Source organism: Leptonychotes weddellii, chromosome 5 (genome assembly GCF_054177405.1).
Source record: "Leptonychotes weddellii isolate Sample4059 chromosome 5, ASM5417740v2, whole genome shotgun sequence".
Classification (NCBI taxonomy): Eukaryota; Metazoa; Chordata; class Mammalia; order Carnivora; family Phocidae; genus Leptonychotes; species Leptonychotes weddellii.
In genome coordinates, this window is record NC_138373.1 from 61,864,233 (window position 1) to 61,888,841 (window position 24,609).

The 24,609-nt window shown below is 38.3% G+C and overlaps 1 long non-coding RNA gene across 1 annotated transcript; it reads right to left on the reverse strand.

The window, feature by feature from the left end:
- Nucleotides 1-20,304: 20,304 nt before the first annotated feature.
- On the reverse strand, nt 20,305-24,273 carry LOC145721690 (uncharacterized). Its single transcript, XR_014145531.1, has 3 exons — nt 23,678-24,273; nt 20,768-20,796; nt 20,305-20,674 (listed from the first exon to the last, which is right to left on the reverse strand). It is a non-coding gene; the product is annotated as an uncharacterized LOC145721690 (long non-coding RNA).
- Between the last annotated feature and the right edge of the window lie 336 nt (nt 24,274-24,609).

The window sequence follows — 24,609 nt, forward strand, 5'->3', positions numbered from 1 at the left end:
GTTATCCTGGTGATGGGTATTAAGGAGGACACATACTGCATGGAGCACTGGGTGTTATATGCAAACAATGAATCACGGAACACTACATCAAAAACTAATGATGTATGGTGATTAACATAACATATTAAAAAAAAAAGATATAACACACAATGACTAATCATAAGAAAGATAAAGGAGACATCAGAACACAGAACTGTATGAAAAATAAAAAAATAATTTTGGACTTTCAGTTCTGGCAGTGGTGGACTAGGCCCATTCCTCTAATCCTCCCTCCTGCAATTAAAATACCATAGACAACACAACAAACCAATACAGGAAAATTGAAACATAGAAAGAGAAAGGCAGAGTTCTCAAAACTTGAGGAATACATGAATTCCTTAGGTTTTCTTTTTACCTACATATAAAATGTAGGGAGCACTGGAACCTGGAACTTCCAATAAGCACAGACTTAAAAAAAAAAAAATGCCTTAAGAAAAGCCAAAGAGGGCACCTGGGTGGCTCAGTCAGTTAAGCATCTACCTTCAGCTCAGGTCATGATCTCAGAGTCCTGGGATTGAGCCCCACAAGGGCTCCCTACTCAGCAGGGAGTCTGCTTCTCCCTCTCCCTCTGCCCTACTCATGCTCTCTCTCTCTCAAATAAATAAATAAAATCTTTAAAAAAAAAAAAAAGAAAGAAGAAAGGAAAGAAAAGTCAAAGGACTGTGAAAAGGCATCTCTAGCATAATCCAAAAACTTTCTGACAATACCTATCCTACCTGAGCCAAACACCAAGAAAAAAAGTGCACCTCTACCTGTATGTGTCAGTAGGGCTGAAAAATAATATGGCAGTGAAAACTGGCCCTCCAATTCCCCCACCAGAGTGGTGCTGGTGAAATTAAGCAGGGAACTGAACTTCCATTCCTGTCTGGAAGTAGCAGTCGCAATGAGTCAAAGATATCTGTTCTCATCACTATTATTAAATATAATGCTGGAAGCCAGAGCCAGCACAAGAGAAAGAAATAAAAAGCATTCAGACTGGACAGGAAGAAGTAAAACTGTCTCTATCTGAGAATGATATAATTGTCTATGTAGAAAATTCCAAGAAATCTATAGAAAATCTAGAATGAAAAAGTACATTGAATAAGATTGCAAGATATCAGATAAACATATAAAAATCAATCATATTTCTATATACTAGTAACAAACATGTGGAAACTAAAATTAAAAACAGTGCTATTAAAAATCATTCTAAAAAACATGAAATATAAATGCATAAATCTAACAAACCATGTATAGGATCTGTATGATGAAAATTATAATTTGGTGATAAAAGAATCAAACAAGATCTAAATAAATGGAGAGACATACCATGTTCACGAATTGAAAGACTCAGCATAGCTATTTTATTACATGGAGCCAAACTCAATCCCTAACAAAAGTAATTAGAAAAATAATACTCTACAAGTATTAAAAGTACAGTTGAATATTATGAAATGTGTAAAGTAATTCAACTCCTCAATAGATTAAAGGAGAACCACATACTTAATCACCTTAACAGTTACATAACTTCACTATATACCAGACATTTGCTAACACTCAATAACTTCTTGGTTTTGTTTTATTTTTTAGCAAAATAGAAATAGAAGAATACTTTCTTAACATGATAAGGAATATACAACTCAAACCAACAAGTAACCAAATGTTTAAAAATTAAATAGAATAGGAATTAACAATAAAAGTAGGTTTAGAATATAGATATGTCTTAATTAAACTTTAAGCAGAGGATAGAAAAATAAGTACTCTACTTTCAAGTTCCCTAACTGGGTCATTTTCATGGATGGGGAATTCATTCTGAGAATATAAATGGAATCCAAAAGAAAATCTTAACCCTTTTCAGTGTTAATGTCTCTACATTAGGGTTACATATACTTACCGATAAAGTTAATTCCTCAGGTTCAGGCTTCACAACTGATTTTTCTCCATTTTGAATGCCAAATCCATAGGTTTCTTCCAAAGTAGAAACAATCTGTGAGTGAATCAAAGAAAATTAAGTATTTTTATAGTTTAAAATTATTATATTAAATGTAAACAGACATTTAATCAAACATGTCAGGACCTTCTTAGCAGTGAGACTTAATTCTGCCAGTGCCACAAACTTAAATTTTCCATCTCACACCCCATCTCATAATCACCATAAAGAAATGATGAGAAACAGTCCTTGACTCTATCTACTCCCTAGCAATGGAGAAAGTCCCTATGACTCTTATTTCTGTGTTGACAGGCATGTAAAAGACTATGAATAGTTGAAGCATCAACTCCACTTATTACCAAAGTATTCCTCAAAATATGACTGACTCAACTTTCTTCTTTGAAGAGAAGTGGGCAAAACAGAAATGGAAACCAAAGAGCCATAAAGGAAATTCTCTGAGCCAACGCCTCAAACTTTGAGGAAATTTCTATTTTGGAAATTTGACAAACTATGTTCTTTTTATATTTGTACTACTCCTCATTGTTCTCATTTGGTATTTGGTACAACCACAATTTAATTCTGGATCATTGTGCAAAGAGAAACTCAGAGAGAAAGGAAATTTTTTTTTCCCCAACACTAAGAGCGAAAGTTTCTAAAGTGCTGAGAAGAGTTAGCATAGCAGGAATAAGACTTAGAAAGGCCTATTGTTAGAAAGATCTGCTTTCAAGGCTGGCGTTGGACTGGTGTCTCAGTACTTGGATTTTAGGTGTGTTCCCATCATTCACTGGTAACGGTGGCTCATTGTCCCTAAACTGTCTGCACAATGTGGTTTATGCTAAACATCTGCTTTCCTTCAGGAGTCTGGAATTTCGGTACATGCTAGGCAAAGTATCCAATAAAACTTTGGGCACTGAGTCTCTAATGAGCTTCTCCAACAGACATTTCACGTGTTGTCATAATGTGTTGTTGGAGGAATTAAGCACATCCTGTGTGACTTTAAAGGAAGAGGAATCTTGTACCTAGTTTCCTCCAGTCTTCACCCCATAAGCCTTTTCCTTTTGCTGATTTTGCTTTGTACCCTTTCACCGTAATAAATCTTAGCCATCAACAGGACTATATTTTGAGTCTAGTGCACCTTCCTAACAAATCACTAAGCCTGGCGCTGGTCATGGGGACCCCAAACACAAGGACCAACAAGTGTCTTACCATCTTCAGATGTTTGGTAATTTTCCTGATCAATTCATCTTCTGCTATTAACTCCTTTGTCTTACTTGATGGAATGGGCAAAGCATACCTTATGATGGATTCCCCTGTTGGTGGAGATCCTAAGACCATTGGTTCAAGTTTATCACGTACTAATTTTGTACTATGTTTTTCCTTTGGTTTAGGTGACAATGGTAAATTCAACAGTCCTTTTTTGTAAGTGAATTCTGGAACATTTGTCAATTTATTACTAGAGGCTAACAGATGTTTTGCTGGCTTCATTTTGTTATTTTACTTTGCTTCCAAATTATAGATGAAAAAATTGTATTCCTCCCTGTGAATAAAACATTAAGATTTCAGATTAAACATTATGGCAGGATTATCAATCACCATGAAGATGGTGAGTCCCAAAATCAGCTCTACAGAAATTACAAAATGGAGAGAATAACGTTCCTAACAATAAATACCAACAAAAAATTAAAAAAATAAGCAAACCAAAAATACTGTGAGAAATCCCTACAAGTGGCTGAAGGCTGATTTATGTATGGGCATTTAGGATGGGGGCTGAAGAGACAGAGACAGTGGCAGGAATGAGAGAATTTCTTTAGGAAACTTTAAAATTTTATTCTTACCTTTCCCCCATTTTTTTAAGGTAATATATGCCCTTTACCATTATTTCTATAGGAATAATAGCCTAGGCCCAGTAATATCAAGGCAACACCAAAGTTGGACTGAGATAAAAAGTACAGACTGGACAGGTCTTAGGCTTTCATTCTTCTACTCCTCTCTCTCTCCAAAGCCGATTAAAACTCAGGACAATGCCTTTTCCCAAAGAGTTTTATTATTTTTTTTTAAAGATTTTATTTATTTATTTGACAGAGAGATAGCACAAGTAGGCAGAGAAGCAGGCAGAGGGAGAGGGAGAAGCAGACTCCCCACTGAGCAGGGAGCCCAACGTGGGGCTCGATCCCAGGACCCCGGGATCATGACCCGAGCCGAAGGCAGCCGCTTAACCGACTGAGCCACCCAGGCACCCCTCCCAAAGAGTTTTAAACTATATGCTTGACCATGGGAGTTGTCTCATAGACTGAGAAAATTAATATAGAATAGCATTGGTTCTCTGTTGTCTGAACTTAGATGTCTCATTGTTGTAGGCTGAATTGTGTCCCTGAAAAAAATATGTTCAAGTTCTAACCCCTGGCACCTGTGAATATGACCATATTTGAAAATACAGTCTTTGCGGAAGTAACCAAGTTAAGATGAGGTCATACTAGATTACAATGGGCCCTAAATCCAATGGCTAGTGTCATTATAAGAAAGCCATATAAGGGCACCTGGGTGGTGCAGTTGGTTAAGCATCCGACTCTTGGTTTTGGCTCAGGTCCTGATCTCAGGGTCATGAGATCGAGCCCCATATCAGGCTTTGCGCTCAGCGTGGAGTCTGCTGGGGACTCTCTCCCTCTCCCTCTGACCCTCCCCCTCTAGCACCACTCTCTCTCTCTAAAATAAATTATTTTTTTTAAAAAAAGAAATCATGTAAAGACACCATAGAAAAACAGGGGTAAAGGTCATGTAATGACAGAGGCAGAGACTAGAGCAATGCAACTACAAGCTAAGGAATGTTAAAGATTGCCAGTATCCTTGCTAGGAAGAAGCAAGGGGAGTTCTTCCCTAGAACCTTTAGAAGGAGCGTAGCACTGCAAACACCTTGATTTTATTTATTTTTTTTTAACGATTTTATTTATTTGAGACAGAGAGAATGAGAGCCAGAGAGCATGAGAGGGAGGAGGGTCAGAGGGAGAAGCAGACTCCCTGCCGAGCAGGGAGCCCGATGCGGGACTCGATCCCGGGACTCCAGGATCATGACCTGAGCCGAAGGCAGTCGCCCAACCAACTGAGCCGCCCAGGCGCCCAAACACCTTGATTTTAGATTCCTAGACTCCTGAACTATGAGAGAATAAATTATTATTATTTTAAGCCACTTACTTTGTGGTATTTTGTAATGACAGTCCTGGGAAACAAATACACACATATAATTTCCCTAAACCATGGGAGGGACATAAACTGGGGCCTGGCTTTTGACCATTTTATGATAATAGATTACCAGACAAGAGTAGGCGACACTCCCAAGGGCATATGAGCTCACAGATGAAAATAACTTGACCCTGAAAAATACAAGTTTTGCAAAAGAAAAACAACAAACTGGAGGGAAAAAAAGTCCAAGGGCGCCTCGGTGGTTTAGTCAGAAGAGCATGTGGCTCTTGATCTCAGGGTTGTAAGTTCCAGCCCCATGCTGGGTGTAGAGATTACTTAAATAAATACATACATACATACATACAAACTTAAAAAGAAACCAAAAATACACAAACACCCCCCCCACACACACACACACAGAATATTAGCAATAGAAAACAGGTACACAGGGTATTTTTTTAAAGACTTGAGTAGAAATATTACAAATGAAAAATGTAATAAACAACATAACTGATCACAGACTAATACTGCTGAAGAATAAATTAGGAAAATGGAGGATCGGACTGAGGTGTTCTGCCAGAAAGCAGCAGAAAAGGATAAAAAAAATAGAAATGAAAAATAAGAGATATGTAGAATTATATAAATGCCAAAAACCACACAATAGAAGATCCAGTGAGAAAGAAAATATGGACAGGAGAGAAATATTTGAAGAAATAATAAAGATAAATTTCTCAGATTTAAGAACAGTGGCACCATAGATCAAAAGTGTTCACAAAATGCCAAAAAGTAAACAGATAAACAACAAAACACAAACACAGAATGAAATGTAAGAACCTCAAAGAGAAAAATCTGAAAGATTTCAGAAAGAGTATATAACCTAGAAAGGAGGAAGAACTGAATTTCCACCAGGTTTTAATAACATCTCTCCTCAAAGGATTGATCTTGTCTAACTTGAAAGATCTTGTCTAAATTGAAAACTCTCTGGATTCAGAGTTTAGCTGAAGAATAAAAATGATGCAAAGATGAGCAGCATTTATCACACATTCTTGAACATGAATAAAGTGAAATGCATAATATATATCATCAGTAAGTATTAAGAGTTAATATCAGATTTTAAAGAATTTAAAAAATTAACAATCCTATGAAAAATGGGAATATATAGGCCTGCATTTGTTAACAAAAAAAAAAACACACGATTAAATTTTTAGAGTAGTACCTAGTGTAGAGAGGGTCATCTAATAAATTTTAAGAGCCTGATAATAGGTATTTTTTTTATTTAGCCGAAACCATGGCAAAAGTCAGTGGCATCCTGTTAGCACATTGTTGCAAAATACAAATATTAACACCAAATAATAGACTATTTAGGAAGTAAAATAAACCAAATAATAAATATTATAGGATACATTATGAATAAAATCAGTTTGAATAAGGTTTTTAAAAACTAATTATTTCTCACTTATTTTGGACACAATCCCTAATGTAAAACACAGAAGGCACATAACAATTATTGATATAATTGTGGATTTCCAAAATGCAAATATTTCTATATGTGAACATGTATTAGGATCTTAACCAATAGATGACACAGCTGGAGAAGAATCATACACATTTTTAAGAGCTTACCAAAAAAATAGTTAAAAAATATATAATATATATATACGCATGTATGTATGTATGTATATATAACTGGGATACAATGCCTCAAATACATATGAGAAAAACAAAGCAAAGAGAAAATACTCAAAAACTAAAATTCTATGACATTTTGCACAACTTGTCAAGACATTTTTTTAACTTGGTCATGAATGATAGAGCAAAAATATCTTACAACAACACTGAAAATTTTTATTTCATTCACAAACTATACAACAGCTTTATTGTTTTAGAAACACCACAGTTAATTAAAAACACGGTTGCCAAACATGATTTTTAAATCACAATCAAATAAGTATTGGGAAACATTATTTGATGCCATGTCACTAAAAATTTATTTTGAAGGAAGAATGCAATGCTCTTTTGGAACCTGTTCATAATAATAATAAATATATACATTATAGAACATAAGCCAAAGTCCCCTGTTGGGAAATATTCCTTTTTTTTATATTTTTCTCATATTAACTGCGGCATAATGTTTTAAGTAAAGTTAATGTAGTAAGTGATACAGAAACTAAAATTCAATTTACAAAACTAAAAAGCATCAAAAGAATTTCAAAGAAATTATATTGCCAAAGGCATTCCATCAAAAGTGTCAGGTCTGAGAGAGAAGGACCAGCAAACAAGACTTAAGAATGAGTGACCAATGAGTCAGAAGGTAAAACCAAGAGGGGATACACTGAAAATACAGTGAGAAAAACTTATGGCTGAGTGATGATCTTTGTCAAATGCTGGTCAGGTAAGAGGAAGACTAAGAACCAACGGATTTAGCAACATGGAGGTAGGTCACTTGTGACCTAAAGTACAGCAACAATTTCAAGAGTGATGGAGGTGAATGCCTGATTGACCTAAGTTCAAAAGAGAATTGTCCAAGAGGAAGTGGAGACAGTGAATATGAATGTTAAGCACCTGAGAAATTGTGCTACAAAAGGGAGTAAAATATGGGCAAGAGGAAGATTTTTTTTGATGAGAAAAGTAACATGTTTGTATACTGTCATAAGTTAAATTATGTCCTCTCCCCAAAAATATGTTCCAGTCCTAACCCCAGAACCTGTGAATGTGACCTTATTTGGGAATAAGGTCTTTGTAGATGTAATCAAGATGAATTCAAACTGGACTAGGGCGGTCCCCACCCCCTGAGTGGTGTATTAGAAGAAAAAAATAGATACACACAGGACAGAACACCACGCGAAGGCAGAGACTGGCCCAATGACTCTACAAACTAAGGGACACCTACGATTGGCAGCAGCCTCCAGAAGCTAGGAAAGAAAAACATGGAACAAATTCTCCCTCAGAGCCTCCAGTAGGAACCAACACTGCCAACACTTTTCAGCCTTCAGCCTTCAGCCTCCAGAAGTCAAAGAGAATAAATTTCTGTTGTTTGTGGTACTTTTTTTAGGCAGCCCTAGGAAACTAATACATATGCTGATGGAAATGACCCAATAGAAAGCAAAATGTATTTACTGGTATAGAAGGAAATTGATGGGATGATATCCTGGAGTAAACAAGGGGAAATGGGTTTTAACGCACAAATGCGCCCGTGCACTTAAGGTAGGCACAGGTTACATTTATCTGTGGTAACGGGAAGGCTGGGATGCCGGCCACGTCAAGAAACCAATTAAGGAAAAGCCGGGACACTCACCAGGTGCTACAAAACCACCTCATCAATGAAGTCCACATGCACATACAAATAAAGGTTACGTGGAGTAAACGCTTGTATTTACAAGAAAATGTTTAAGGATTTTACATAGTCTCTTCATTTAACCCTCCCAATCATGCTAGGAGGTGTACGTTATATCACCACAGATTTGTTCATCAGTCACCTGCTACCACGGAGACAAACGTTTTCCGGTCCTCCTTCCAGGGGTCACTTCAAACCCTCTCATGATACAGTACACAATGAAATGGGGGTGGGGGGCACAGGACAGGAAAGCTCTGATTTGCCTTAGAGTTCTCATCCACAGAGGCACAACTGCCACTGAGAGAGGAAAAGCAAACGCTTTTGCCAGAGAACCCAACGCAAACTCTCACAATCCGATTAGGAAAGTACCGCGCACGCCTCCGCTCCTAGCAGCCCGTGTACCTGCCGAGGCTGTGGGAAGCCAGGCTCCTGGGTGGTTTTGCCTGGGCGAAGAGGACTCTAAGGTAAAAGAGTTGGAAATTCCGAGCCTCCCAGACTTCCTACAAGGCGGGAGCCTGCAAACCCTGCAGACTCCAGCCCTGTTATTTTACAAACTGACATTTGGGCGGGAAGGCCGGGCCTCTGCGCCCTGAGGCGGCAGCAACGACCAGGACCCGGCGCACAGCCGCAGGGTAGGCGGTTGACGCCGCGTCACCGATGCCCCCCAGCCGCGCGCGCCCCCGCCGGCGAGACCCGCGCAGCGCGAGGAGCCAGAGCTTGAGCTGAGTCTTTTCGCCGAGTGGAGGGCGAGAGGAATTTCCGCAACGGTGGAACCCTAAAAGTAGTTAGGTTCAGACCGCGCCCTCTTTCTCGCTCCCCAGGTTTCCTTCCGGGACGCTGCACAAGTGAGATTCTTTTAGACATTTGGCCTAAAGAAATAAAACAGGGGCCTATTCGGTGCTTTGAGAACTTGGGCTTCACCTGCAAAACCTGGGCGTCCAGCCGCTCATCTGCCGCTATCTAAAGTTATTTTCAGTCCGAGGATTTGTAGAGTCCTTTACCAGACTCTAAGCTCCCACGGAATTGTGCTGCGGCTTCACCGTTTTAAAAATAAAACGGACTAAAAAGTTGAATCGTGCCACATAAGCAGTGTCTTGCCATCAGTTTCTCTGCCCTGCTTTCATATGCAATTTTCCAACGTAGAGCTTTTTTGATAGTTTGACTTAAAGTAATTCTTTTTTCTCTTAAAAAAAAATGAAGGTTATTGATTTAAAACACTCTCCAAATAAAGTTTTATTGCCCGAAGTAAAGTTTTTTATATTTAAAAATACTAACTTGATATAATTTAATTTTTTAATAATGGCTGTGTTTGGTTTACCCTATGAATATTCAAATAAATAGTCCAGAACAAAAGCTGAAACAAGAAGTGCAAAAATGGAAGAGAGGTCAAGATCGAGGCATAGAAGGATCCTGAACTCACCTCTTCCCCCACAAACACAAGAAATCTACAGCTACATATGGAAAATTTCCCTCTGCAAGGGACTTTGAAAGCTAGCTGAACAGCACCTCCACAACATAGGAGAAAAGGGCCACATTGAGACAGGTAGAAGAGGTAGAGACAAGTCTTGCAAGAAACCCCACCCCAGGCTCAGCAGACCCACAATTAGGAGAGATCTCATAATATAGCGGTTGTCCCTGAGGAGGGAGGGATTTTTGCCCCACACCAGGCACCCCAACTCTTGGGGCCTCTACCAGAGAGACAAGCCCCCCAAAATGTCTGGCTGTGAAAACGAAAGTTTACTTCCAGGAGAACCACTATAAATATAGAACAGAAAATCCACTCTTAAAGGGCTTGTGCACAGACTCACTTGCCACCCTCAGACCCCAAGGCAAATGCAACAATTCAAAAGGCAAAGGAGATTCATTTGCTAATCTTAAAAATATTTCAATTTATGTTCAATTGATACTGTAGTCATTGCAAGGATCTGGGACAATTTAAATTCTGACAAAAAGTGGAATTTCCGGGGCGCCTGGGTGGCTCAGTTGGTTAAGCGACTGCCTTCGGCTCAGGTCATGATCCTGGAGTCCCTGGATCGAGTCCCGCATCGGGCTCCCTGCTCAGCAAGGAACCTGCTTCTCCCTCTGACCCTCCCCCCTCTCATGTGCTCTCTCTCTTGTTCTGTCTCAAAAAAAAAAAAAAAAAAAGTGGAATTTCCCCTTGACTCCCACATTTTCTAATTTTCAGTTATATAGAAGGTATGTGACACATTTATTCATATACATGAATCCAATATGCTTATATGTAACAAACTTTCTATATATTGAGATATACATGTTTAAAAGACAGGAAACATTTATGTTTTATCCTTTCCTAGGTATCAGCACACAATAATAAACGCTTGTTAAGTGAATGTTGTAACTTTTTTCAAAAGTGCAAAAATGTGGGGCGCCTGGGCGGCTCAGTTGGTTGAGCGACAGCCTTCAGCTCAGGTCATGATCCTGGAGTCCCTGGATCAAGTCCCGCATTGCGCTCCCTGCTCAGCAGGGAGTCTGCTTCTCCCTCTGATCCTCCCCCCCATGCTCTCTCTCTCTCTCTCATTCTCTCTCTCTCAATAAATAAAATCTTTTTTTTAAAAAAGTGCAAAAATGTAAGAGATCCATGGAAAATGGTCTCCCAATAGATGAAAAAAGAGCTACCATGCTAACACTAGTCAAAAGAAAGCTGTAGTTTTTATATTAATTACTGAAAAACTAGATTTTTGAGTAAAGACTCTTACCAGGGATAAAGTGGGTTATTTCATAATGATAAGCCATTCATTAAGAAGATACAACAATCGTAAACATTTATGGACCTAACAAGAGAGGAACAAAATACATAAAACAAAAACTGATAGGACTTCAAGGAGAAATAGACAAACCCACCATTAAAGTCAGAGATTTCATCATGTTGAGTAAGGAAAGGGTTAAGGTATAGGCAGGGAGAGATGGGGGGTGGGTGAGTCCCTGACTAGGCTCTGAAACTGTTCCTGGCAGGCAGAAGCACTAAGACAGAGTGAACAAGAGATAAGGGAATAGACCAGACCACCTGGTCCTGGATATTAGGGAGTATTTTTCTTTGGCAGCTACATTGAAATCACAGAAAATGACCAGACCTCAAAGAAGTAAGTCATTAAGCATGTTATCAATAGTTCTTGCTCAAACCAAGATGGCACAAGAATCTCAAGGCAATTAGCTTCCTGGTCAAATTTTCAATAAAAGACCTGCCCTAAAAACCCTCAGTGGTAACCCATTCGGCACTTCTCTCACTCCAGAGAGCTTTTTCTTTCCTTTCTGTTCTCACCTTCACTTTATAAACTTTCACTTCACTTCACCCTTTTGTGTCCGCGAGATTCATTCTTTGACTTCTTCTTTGACTGCATGAGACAAGAACCCTGCAATCCTTCAACAATGTCTCCCTCCATAACTGATCAAATAAGTAGACAGAAAATCACTTAGGATATAGAAACTTGAATAATGTTTTCAATACTAACAACATTATCAACCAATTAGTAATTCATGTGTCAAAGAAGTAATCAAAAGGGAAATTAAAAAGTATACTGAACAGAATAAAAATAAAAACAAAGCATATCAAAATGTGTGGGATGCTGCTAAAGTAGCATGTAGAGGAAAATGTATATATCACTATACTACACACCTATAATAAGAAGAAAGTTCTCAAATCAATTACTTCAATTAGAAAGGGAAGAAACAAAAAAAAGAGCAAATGAAACACAAAGGTAGCAGAAGAAAGGAAATGATTAAGAACAGAAATCAACTTAAAAAACAAAATAGCAGAAACCAATAAACCCAATATCTGGCTGTTTCACAAAATCCAAAAAAAAAAAAGATTAATATCCACCCAGAGTAATCAGCAGGAAAAAAAGAGAGAGAGAGAGAAGACCCAAATTACCAGTATCAGGCACTACAAATTTTACAGATGTTAACAGGATAATAAAGGAGGTTTTGAACAATGTTATGCCCATAAATTCAACAACTTGGATAAAATGGATAAATTCCCTAAAAGACAGAAATTATCAAAGCTTATTCAACAAGAAAAATATATCCTGAATACCATTATATCTAAAGAAATTAAATTTGTGTTTAAAAAATCAAGAAAATTTTCCACCAAGAGAACTCCAGGTCCAGATAGCATCATTAGTGAGTAATAAAACATTAAAGAAGAAACAATACAAATTTTATACAAATACATGCAGAAAATTGCAGAGGATCCAGGGATACTTCCCAACTCATTCTGAGAGGCAGCATTACCCTAACATCAATACCAAAGACATTAAAGAAAAGAAAACTACGGGTCAATATCCCACCTGAACATATATGCAATAATTGTTCATGAAATTTTAGCAAATTGAACCAAACCATATATATATAAAAAAAATAGTAGTCATGACCAAGTGGGGTTTATCCCAGGGATGCAAGGTTGCATTAACATATGATAATCAATGAAATCATCATATTTACAGGCTAAAACACAAACATGTATGCACACACACATATGATTATCTAAAGAGGGGCTGAAGAAGTAATTGACAAAATCCAGCATCCATTCCAGATTTTTTTAAATCTGAAACTTGAAATAGAAACTTTCTTAACCCGGGGCGCTTGGGTGGCTCAGTCGTTAAGCGTCTGCCTTCGGCTCAGGTCATGATCCCAGGGTCCTGGGATCGAGCCCCACATCGGGCTCCCCGCTCAGCGGAAAGCCTGCTTCTCCCTCTCCCACTCCCCCTGCTTGTGTTCCCTCTCTCTCTCTGTGTCTCTGTCAAAAAAATAAATAAAATCTTTAAAAAAAAAAAAAAAAAGAAACTTTCTTAACCTGATAAAATGCATCAATGAGAAACCTACAGCTAACATCATACTTAATGGTAAAGATTGATTGCTTCCCCCCTGTGATAAAGAACAAGGTAAGGCTGTCTGTTCTCATTACTTCTTTTCAACAATGTACTTACTGGAAGTCCTAACCAGTGCAAAAGTCAAGGAAAAGAAATAGAAAGAATTCAAACTGGAAAGGAAGAAAAATGAATTTTTTTTTTTTTTTAGATTTTATTTATTTATTTGAGAGAGAGAGAATGAGAGAGAGCACATAAGAGGGGGAAGGGTCAGAGGGAGAAGCAGACTCCCTGCTGAGCAGGGAGCGCAATGCGGGACTCAGTCCAGGGACTCCAGGGTCATGACCTGAGCCGAAGGCAGTAGCTTAACCAACTGAGCCACCCAGGTGCCCGAAAAATGAATTTTTTAATAAAGAAACAAAATGATCTATGTAGAAAATCTGATGAAATCTTCAAAAATTAATAAGTTTAACTTGGTTGCAGGATACAAGATCAAAATACAAAAATCAACTGCATTTCTATATGCTCTTGATGAACAACGAGGACCTAAAATACCATAAATACCATTTACCATGGCATTAAAAATATGAAGTATTTATGCATAATGCTGAAAAATGTGCAAAACCTCTACATTGATAACTATAAAAAATTGCTGAGAGAAAATAAAGGTCTAAGTAAATGCAGCAATACCATGCTCATGAATTAGAAGATTTAATAATGTTAAGATGTCACCTCTCCCCTACTTAATGTATCAATTCAAAACAATCCCAATCAAAATACCAGCAGGCCTCTTTGAAGAAATTGGCAACCTGATGCTAAAACACCTATGGAAATGAAAAGAACCTGCAATAACCAAAACAACTTTGAAAAAGAATACAGTTGGAGGGCTTCAAACAAAAAGCATAGTCCCAGAGGAGTTCCTGGTGCCCCTGGGAATAAAGTCTTATTTACAACTGCTGAGCAATGCCCTCCCTCCCCCAGGTGGCACCCATAGCTCTCATAGTAAGCAGTTGACAGTGGCTCCAACATGGCCTCCCAGCCGCTGACACACCTTAGGGTTCTTTCTTCTGTTCAAATCATTGAGAACCTATGTTTTTTGGAGAGACTGCATAATGGCAGTCAGTCCAATCTGTTCTTTGTTTGTTTATAATAACAGTTCGGTGGGATTTGTCCATCCCATGAAATGCCTGAATAATAGATATGGGAATGTGTGTGAATGACAACAAAAATTTTCATAAGGTTTTGCATAGGAGGTGAAGAAACGGGCCATTTGCTGCTATTTCCAATACTGAGAAGTAAGATTAAGAGAATAGCAGTCAAATTGTAGTCAAAGCCATCTGGCAGATAGCAATTCAGAAGTCAGTTAAATTCAGGACGCCTGGGTGGCTCAGTCGACTGGGCATCTGCCTTCGGCTCAGGTCATGATCCCGGGGTCCTGGGATGGACCTGCATCGGGCTCCATGCTCAGTGGGGAGTCTGTTTCTCCCTCTGCCTGCTGCTCCCCCTGCTTGTGCTCTCTCTCTTTGACAAATAAATAAAATCTTAAAAAAAAAAAAGTTAAATTCAAGGAACTTGCAATAGTTTGGGAGAGGTGGACCAAGATACTGTCCTTGTGAGGAAGGGTCCAGGAGCTATGGTAAAAGACAAAAGAATATTAATATTCTTTCATTTCCCAGTACCTCCCGCTGTTTAAGGTGTTGCATCCCCAGGTGCTTAGGTTTTCTTCCTATCCTTCCATTGCCACAAAATTAATGTGTCCCATTCCTGTAACTATAACTTCTTTCAAATTGTCCTCCACTCTCACCCAAATTTTTCATCTAGAAGAATCAGTCAGAAACAAGAGATCCAAAGGGGTTTTTTATAAAGACCCGCTATGTCCCCTTCTTTCTGCCCATGTGGGCCAGTATGTGGGAGAGTATAGACCCAAGGTGGGACAGTAAGAGCTGGAATATTATACAGTATATGCTGTATGATTTCCCATGGGATTTTCTCTGTTTCAAGGAACTTTCAGTAAGAGGGCCAGAATGCCCTTATGGCCAGAAAAAAAACATCTCAAATAACTCAGACTTTGTACTGTCATCTTTGAAATCATCTAAGATTGGCTTGATAGAATTCAGGAGCAGTTGAGCCGTAAGAGGGCCAAACTATGGTCATTCCTCTTCAAAAACATTACATGTCCCTCCCCCTCATCTCCTAAGCTAACAATCCAAAGTTCTAAAAATTTGCATGAGTTCTCCCCATAGGGGTCACAAATTTCCCCTCCTTTTGCATTTGGTGTATATGTGTGTCTCTGTAAGTGTTGTCTAAAAAGGATCAAAACCTTCCTCTAACCTGGGATGGATCTTAGTACCAATTGTTTCAACAGGGCAGGTATAAGGCTAACCATCAAATTGTCCCTTCAGCCCCCACCCCAAGGAGTAAGAACAACTAAGTTATCTACCATTCAGGCGGCTACCTTTGACCCTACTTCCCAGTATACAGCCTGCAACCATCTCCCTCCCAACCATCTCCCTCCTCAGCAACAGGGAACAAAGTGGATACTTATTTATTGCTTGATTGAATAATTGAATAATATGGCTGCTACTAAATCCCAAGGATGTCCCTCAAATCATATTAAATGGGGAAGCTCTGGTCTTTTCTATTCCAGAAAGCCAGGTCTTGTCAATATTCAGTCTTTTTTACTGAAACCATCAAGAACCATGAAAAGTCTACAATTTTCCTTACCTGCTGGAAAACAAGTTAGCCTGCCACAATATCATAGACACTGGCATAACATTTGAGACTCCTGGGCTAGAGACAAAGGACCACTTATTAATCGCAGCAATAACAGCAACCAGAGTTGCTGGCTCCCCAAGCCCCAATTCCTACAGGGCAAAGCAACAATGGCTAGGTAATGCTGGCACACTCAGTGAGTTGGGCTCCCTGAGAGAGAGAGCCCCAGTCTTCTCTAAAAACACTGCTAGCAAATCTTCTCATCTATTTTCCAGTGAGAGACATTGTCTTTATTATCATGAACAGCCAACAAATCTGCCCTCTCTTCCAGAGAGAGATGCCGTATTTTCCAAAGCTATTTGCCATACAAATATCCTTGGAAAGGTATCCAGAACAAAATCTATCAGAAGATATGCAGAAACAAGAGAGAATCATGGAGAACTATCTCCCAATAGCTCCATCAATACATATTAACTCAAAATGGATCATAGGCCTAAATGAAAACCTAAATCTATAAAGCTTCTAGAACAAAACATAGAAGTAACCAGGATGACTTTATAGCCAACAAGGTCAATAGTCCAAAGAGCTTGACCCACATAGAGGCACCTCGCCTAGAAGATTTAAGGAGGCACTCCCTTTTAGGTCCTGAGCCTGCACTTGCACAACCCAGAAAGTACCTCCTGAAATTTGTGATTATCCACTTGGGCTTGCCTTAATCTCCACGCTGTATCTTTTTCCATTACCGATAGTTCCAAATTTGTTTTCCTTAAGTTTCTCTGTAAGTCTCCCAAGTGGCATATGAACTGGGAAACTAATTTAGCTATGCACCATGTGACCTCATGAACCAGAGTAACCGTAAAGAAAATTCCTTAAAAAATGCAATTATCAGGGCTCCTGGGTGGCTCAATCATTAAGCATCTACCTTGGGCTCAGGTCATGATCCCGGGGTCCTGGGATCGAGCCCCGCATCGGGCTCCCTGCTCAGCGGGAAGCCTGCTTCTCCCTCTCCCACTCCCCCTGCTTGTGTTCCCTCTCTTGCTGTCTCTCTCTCTGTCAAATAAATAAATAAAATCTTTAAAAAAAAAAAAAAGTCACAGACAAGGTCTTAAGTAGAGGCATGTGGAGAGACATGAAATTTTCCATATCACACGTAATTACCTACTAGAAGACATCACCACAGAAGAAGCACCAAACAACTTAGTAGATAAAACAATATAGCTAATTGATGTTAGCCAAACTTTGTCCTCATTCATATGAACCTGGCACATTTGGCACATGAAAGAAGTGGTCACAGTAGGAGAGATGGGGCTACACATCAGTCCAAAATCATGGATTTCCTCTTACCAAAGCCAATCAAGCTACTGTTGCCTCTGAATATCCACCATGACAGCAACAGAGGCCAATAACCTAGTGTGACATTATTCCTTGAGGAGACCACCTACCTGGCCATTTGGTGGCAGGTTGATTAAATGGTGCCCATTCCATCCTGGAAGGACCAGTGAAATATGTGGGTCTGGAAACCAAGGGATAGAAGCAGGAGATATCCCAGTTAGCATCATTCCCAATAACCACTAAGGAACCTTGTTCTTTTCTTCCTGCAACTCTGGACTTCGAAAACTTAAAAGTCTAACTCCCCAAAGGAAAAAGCAAGCCTCCTATTGAACTACAAGCTAGAGCTGCCAGGGCTGCCACCTAGACATCCCAGGATCCTTGTATCCAGGAACCAGGAGGCTGGAAGAGGAATCACTGTGTTCACAGACATAAATAATACTGATCAGCAGGGTAAACTAGAACTAATGTTACACAATGGTAGCAGGGAGGAATATATGAAATTTGGGTGATCCGCCTGAGTGCCTCTTGGTACTCCCTTTCCCAATTACAACTGTGAATAAGCAAATGCAGCAAACCTAGCCTAAGAATTGTGTGGGTCTAGGGGTCAGACCACCCAGGAGTTTGGGTCACACCACCACGTAAGCTGTCATGACCAACAGCGGGGATAGCTGAAGACAAGGAAATTTAGGATGGAGGTGGGGAAGGGAATGGATAGTGGAGAGGTGTTTCAGCCCCAAAACCAACTGCAACAGTGAAGACTGTAATTTGGTCCATAAACCTCCCTCTTTTAAGTTTATTCTCAGGAAGAAAGGTCCATAGGAGCTGTGGAGGAGCTGCGCCTGAATGTGTAGGAGAACTACATGTGAAGCAAAGCATGAACTGTGACAGCCATGAAGACCTCACCTGTGCCGATCACATCTCCCTTCAAGAGAGAACCTGAAGCCAAGAGTACAGGCTGCTGAGAGCCTCCAGCTGTGGTTGACTTCAGGCTCTGTCTCAGCCTTTGAGCTGAGTCCACTTGCCTCCTTGAGCATCCCGCACCCCATAACTGAGCACACAGTGATATAAAGACTTGCTATTTTGGCCAATGTAGAACTCCTCCATGGGCATTCTTTGGACTTGAGATCTCCACTGGGCTTCCAGAGACTTTCTCACAGCTATGCCACAGTCTGATGCTCGAAATCTTTCTACTTAACCCTCCTTCCTCCTCCCTCGCCTTTCACAGGTATCAGATCTACATCATCATCTGAAAGCTTCCTCTGCCCCTCCTGCTCCTTCTCTCCTTTAACTTTCACTGTTGTAACCCCCAATAAATCTTTCACTTATAACTCATCTTGGCATCTGCTTCCTGGAGGGCCCAAATCAACAGAGACCTAAATGTAAAAACAAAAACCATAAAGCTAGAAGAAAACATGAGAGAACATATTCATGATCTTGATATAGGCAAAGTTGTCCTAGACAAGACACAACTATAATATGAGTTGACTGGTACTTAGACAAGTACTAACTATAAAAAAAGAAATTTATAAACTGCACTTCTTCCAAATTTGAAAATAAATTATCTTTCAACAAATGAATACATAAACAAGCTATGGTGTATCATTACAATCATTAATACTGTTCAGCAATAAAAAAAAAGGGAACTATTGATTCACAAAACAATTTGGATGAATCTCAAAGGCATTATGCTCAGTGAAAGAACCCAATCTCAAAAGGTTACACACTGTATCATTCCATTTATATGACATTCTCAGAAAGACAAAAACTGTAGTAAGGGAGAAAAGATCATCAATTTCCAGGGGTTAGAGGTGGGGGATTATATGATCATAAAAGGATAGCATAAGGGAGCATTTTGGCATTATGAAACTATTCTGTTTCATAATTCAATGATTATATCTATGCATGTGTTAAAATTCACAGAAATGTACACCAAAGAAGTCAATTTTCCTATATGTAATTTTTTAAATACAAATTACAAAAATAATCCCCCATGTATTGATGCTTCGCTTAAAATTATTCAGTGAATGAATGTTTGGAACTAAAGTTGCTGGGGCATATGGTAAGGGTGTGTTTACTTTTGTCAGAAGCTGCCAGGCTGTTTTCTAGGGTGTTCTATATCTTCATTGGGATAGTGGTCACACACTATGTACCTTTGTCCAAACTCATCAAACTGAGCACTTAAGGTGGCTGCAATTTATTTTATGTAAAATATACTTCAATAAAGCTGATTAAAAAGAAAATATTTTAAATTATTCCTACATATCAAAAACAAAAGATTTGAACAGGTATTTCATAAGTGAATGCATAGCATCAATAACATTATTTCTCATTAAGGCAATGCAAATTAAAATACAGTGAGATACCACTACATAACCACTAGAACTGCTAAATATTACTGAATACCACATGTTCTGAGAATATGGAACAACTGGAATTCTCATACGTTGCTCATGAGTGTGTGAAATGACAACACAATTTCAGAAAACATTTCGGTCATTCCTTATAAGTTAAACATAATCTTACCCTCTGACTGAGCAAATCCATTCCTAGGTAATGAAACATGTACACAAAAAGACAAGGGCATGGAATGTTTAATCATAATAATACCAAACTTGAACCGTACAAATGTCCATCAACAGAACGACGAGTAACCAAACTGTGTCACAATCATAGGACAGAATGCTAATCAGCAATATAAATAGCAATCACCACCACACACAATAACCTAAATCTCACAGACATTATGTTAAGCAAAAGAAGCCAACACAAAAGTGCATATACTGCATGATTCCCTTTATATGAATTTCAAAAACAGTAAAACTAATATATAGTGATATATATTAGTCAATCTCCAAGATGCCCTCAATGATCCTTGTCTCCTGGTTTTCATATCCTTGTGTAGTCCCCTCCTACACTGATCCATGTCTGGCCAAGGGACTGATACGATGTTAAGGGTAAAGGTCAGAATTGAAATAAACATTGTGAACACTGGAAAAATCTTAGAGTCTAATAATTAACTTCTGGGAATCCCAAGGATTTTTAAAAATCTAAAGCTTAGATTTTTAAAATCTCTTTTTCTTATGCTTATAAATATCTTTTGATCAAACATGGGTATCAAAAATGGTATCTACCTTATTTATGTCAAATCCTTCAGTTAAATTTGCCACCAAAAAAAAAAAAAAAAGAAAAAAAGAATTCAGAATAAGAAGGCTGTGAGCATTTCAAATATTTTAGTGTACTTCTTTCCACTGTTAAATTTGTATTGTAAAATTTACCTGAGTTGGATGTTGGTTTTTCCTTCACTTCTACTGTTTTATTAGGAACAGAATCTTTCACTTCAACGGTAGGCTGAATGGGTATTGAAACAATATGATTAAGACATGATGGACCTTTCATACAATCTGTAGGTAAAAATTCAAAATAAAAATATAAAAGTTTTACCTTCACGTAAGGATATCTTTTAGGAGAATCTAAACAGCAAAATGGACATATAGTTAATTATATGTAAACATGAAAGCCAACTAAACGTTCATGCAGTTAGTACTAAGCTGAATCCTCATGCTTGGCTCTGAAAATGATTACATTAGGTTTTGGTGTTCTGTTTCTGGAGATAGGAAGGTGGGTTAGGACAGCGACAAGAGAGAAATGTGAACCCATTATAAATATTGAAAAAAATACGAATATATGTTCAACAGAACATGCAGTTAGGATTTCAAAAGTAAGATTATGTTGCAAATGACTATAACTAAAATAGAAAAGTGCACATATACTAAGGTGAACATGCTGATTGATGGGGAGAAAAGCAATTTTTAATCAGAGGAACAAATCATGACCCTGAGAGGATAAGCGTGAAAGCCAATGGTAGAAGGCAACAGCACATTCTTAATGCAGTACAGCAGAATCATTTATACCCTTATCCTACAAGTATTTACCATGTTCTTCAATTTGCCCCATAATTTAGGCAGTACACAGTGTGATGATAGTTCAGTTGAATGCATAACTTAGTTTTCATCAGAGAAAGTGTTATGAATTGATTAGCTTGGATATACACTTGTAGGATAATAGTTAATAAAAGTATTCATTTTTGTCCATACCCATGTGGCCTATTTGTATGCCTACATTTCTTGTATCCTCTAGTTTAGCCATCTTAAAGTTTCTTGATCCACTCATGCAAGAAGGTATATAAAACACATCTAAGAAATGATGTATAATAAGCTTTCAATATGGAAATATGACTACCAAAATGGAAAAAATCAATTTAATTGCCACAGAATTTTTAGATACTGAAAATCTTTTGTATTTCAAAATCAGTGTCATATTTACCGATAATAACAATTTTAGCATTTAGGGAATGAACCCCATAATCTCTTTTGTTTCCAAAATTAGTTTGATTGGTACATCATGTTAGTCTTTAAAAGGTTTTTTTGAAAACAGCTATATCAATAAATCAGCTATCTTAAAAAAAAAAAAGCCAAAGCTTCCATATTCAAATTAATCTCATTTGAATAATGAATACCAATACAACAGAGATCTTGGATGTCCCATAGATCTGAGGAGGATGAATGAGTGGCTGTTTTACCCCAAGTTTAGCACTCCATCTGCTTTCAGTATTCTTTGTGGAGCAGCTATAATTTAATCTGTTTTAGTGCAAATACACTCAAGCCATCTAAAGTGAATTCTCTCGAGTTTCCTCATCAACTCCAAAATTTCCTAGCTAACACGCCTTTCTTTCTTCCCTCCCTCCCTTCACTATCCACCTTCTTCAAAAGTAATTTCTGGGGGCGCCTGGCTGGCACAGTCGGTTGGGTGTCTGGCTCTTGATTTCGGCTCAGGTCGTGATGTCGGGGTCCTGGGATTGAGCCCCGCATCAGGCTCCAGGCTCAGCAGGAAGTCTGCTTAAGGATACTCTCTCCCTCTCCCGTTGCCCCTTGCCCTGGTCGCTTGTTCTCTCTCCCTAAAATAAATAAATGAATCTTTAAAAAAAGTAATTTCTGGATCTATGGTCTTGATTGTTCTGCTTTTACATCCCTTTTATTATGGATTATCTCCACCACTTCTTTCCTCTTTGTTTAGCAGTAGTATCTTACATCTATAACCTCTATTTCTGCATCTCCTTGCTCTCCTCTAGCTAAAAACAAAATAATGCTTTTCCTTGATCCTATTATGTCTTGAACTATCAGTGGCCTTTCCAGATTTCTCTAAAGGGAAGTCTACATCCTTGCTACAGAGCACATGACCCAAGGACCACCAACACTGGCATCACCTGAGAAGTCAGAATGCAGAATCCCAGACCTGCTGCTCACAATGTGCATTTTTAACAAGGTCTCGGATGATTCACTAAAATTTGAGAAATTCTGGTCCATACTGAGTCTGTTGCCACATTCCTTTACCTTAACTTAACCTTCTAGAAAAAGCCTCAAGTTCGTCACTATCGATTCTTCAAAACTGAAAATGTATTAAAAGTCATAAACTTTTCGGGGTGCCTGGGTGGCTCAGTTCTTAAGCATCTGCCTTCAGCTCAGGTCATGGTCTCAAGGTCCTGGGATCGAGCCCCGCACTGGGCTCCCTGCTTGGCGGGAAGCCTGCTTCTCCCTCTCCCACTCCCCCTGCTTCTGTTCCCTCTCTCTCTCTCTCTGTGACAAATAAATAAATTAATTTAAAAAAAAAGTCATAAACTTTCTAATGGACTTTTTATCAGGGATAAAGCTTCTTTGATCTCCCCCTAACTGACCCTGCTCTCTTCTTCCTTCCAATTCTCTTATTTTGCACTAAATGGTACTTCTTATGAAGTGCCACCATTTTATATGACATTAACATATATACATTTATAGCTGACTAGGACATAGCTCTGCATAATCAGCTACGCCAGTCCTTAATGTCTTCCCAACAATGAGGAAATCAGTTAAGAGTGGAAAAATTTTGACATACTACTCTGACAAACTTTGGTGCTGGAAGCTCACTTGATATTATTCCTGCATTTCAAATACTCTGCTCTTCCTTTTAAAAGAATTATTTTATGTTACCACCTTCCACTATAAAGAGCTGCTTTGTCCTTCATTTACTCCCGGTACTCTCCGCCTTTCTCATCATTCCCTCTTTTCCTCTTATTTCCTGACGTTCCTTAGGTCTTAGAGTATCTTGAAATGGAACAGGTAATTTAGCTCCTTCAGTGGCACTCTCAATTTAATCTGTTCCTGACACCTGATAAGATATACAATTTATCTCCTTTTCACATCTTTCTCCTTTCTATGCATTTAATAGGTGATTTTCTTTGGATATTAGATCATATCAGTATTCCCATTTTAAATTAACATTCTATCAAGTGACTTTTTAAGAAAATACAATTCTTACCTTCTACTTGTTCATTTAATATACGTGGTCCTTTCTGATCCGCAGCTCCAAATAAATGTTTAATGTCTTTCTTTGGAAGACTCTCAGAAATACTTTGTTAAAATTAACATCAAAAATGAGCTGCATAAAGACTTCCTAATCCTTTTCTAAGAAAATATCTGAATTTCCTACTTTAACAGCAGTCAGACTTAGAGATAACAAAAGCATGTACTGAAAACCAAAACATCTAAAAACCTCATATATGCTTTCTAGATCAAGTGTACCTTTTAATCTACATTTGCCCACTGACTCTGTAAATTGAACATGGAAGGCCAGAGTAAATACTTTCATAGACAGAAGACTGATTTATATGTACATTTCAACAGGAACTAACAAAACACCTAACTCTCCTTTGCATTTCCCACCAAAATAAAAGGACATTAAAAATATGTAGTTAAACAAATTCTTTAATAAGTATATTTGCTACAAATTTAAACTGTTCCTAATGGCAGAAACTTTTTCAGTGCTAAAGTAAGATACTTAACATGATGAGAAACCTTGGCGTATATCATGTTGAGTATAAATAGAACACTGTGGTAGCTGTTGCTTCATTTAGATAAACAGGGCTTGGAATTTTTATTGATAGGAGAAATGGTTGAATGAAATGGCAAAGTAGGAAGAAAAACTTTTCTTGAAATTATATTTAAATAATAGCAAAAAATTTTAGATGCGGGGATGAAACTCTTCAAAAAGTATAGCAAGCTTTCATAAGGGAAGAATAAGAACATTTATTAATTACCTAAAATGTACCAGGCACTTATTTTAGTATGCACATTTTCTTTTCTACACACAACAATAACAATGATTATGACAATGGGGTGGATCTTCCTGCTTCCTGGTCATTCCAAGACATAAGAGTGAAATGGTGAATAGATGTGATCCATGGTTCTCTC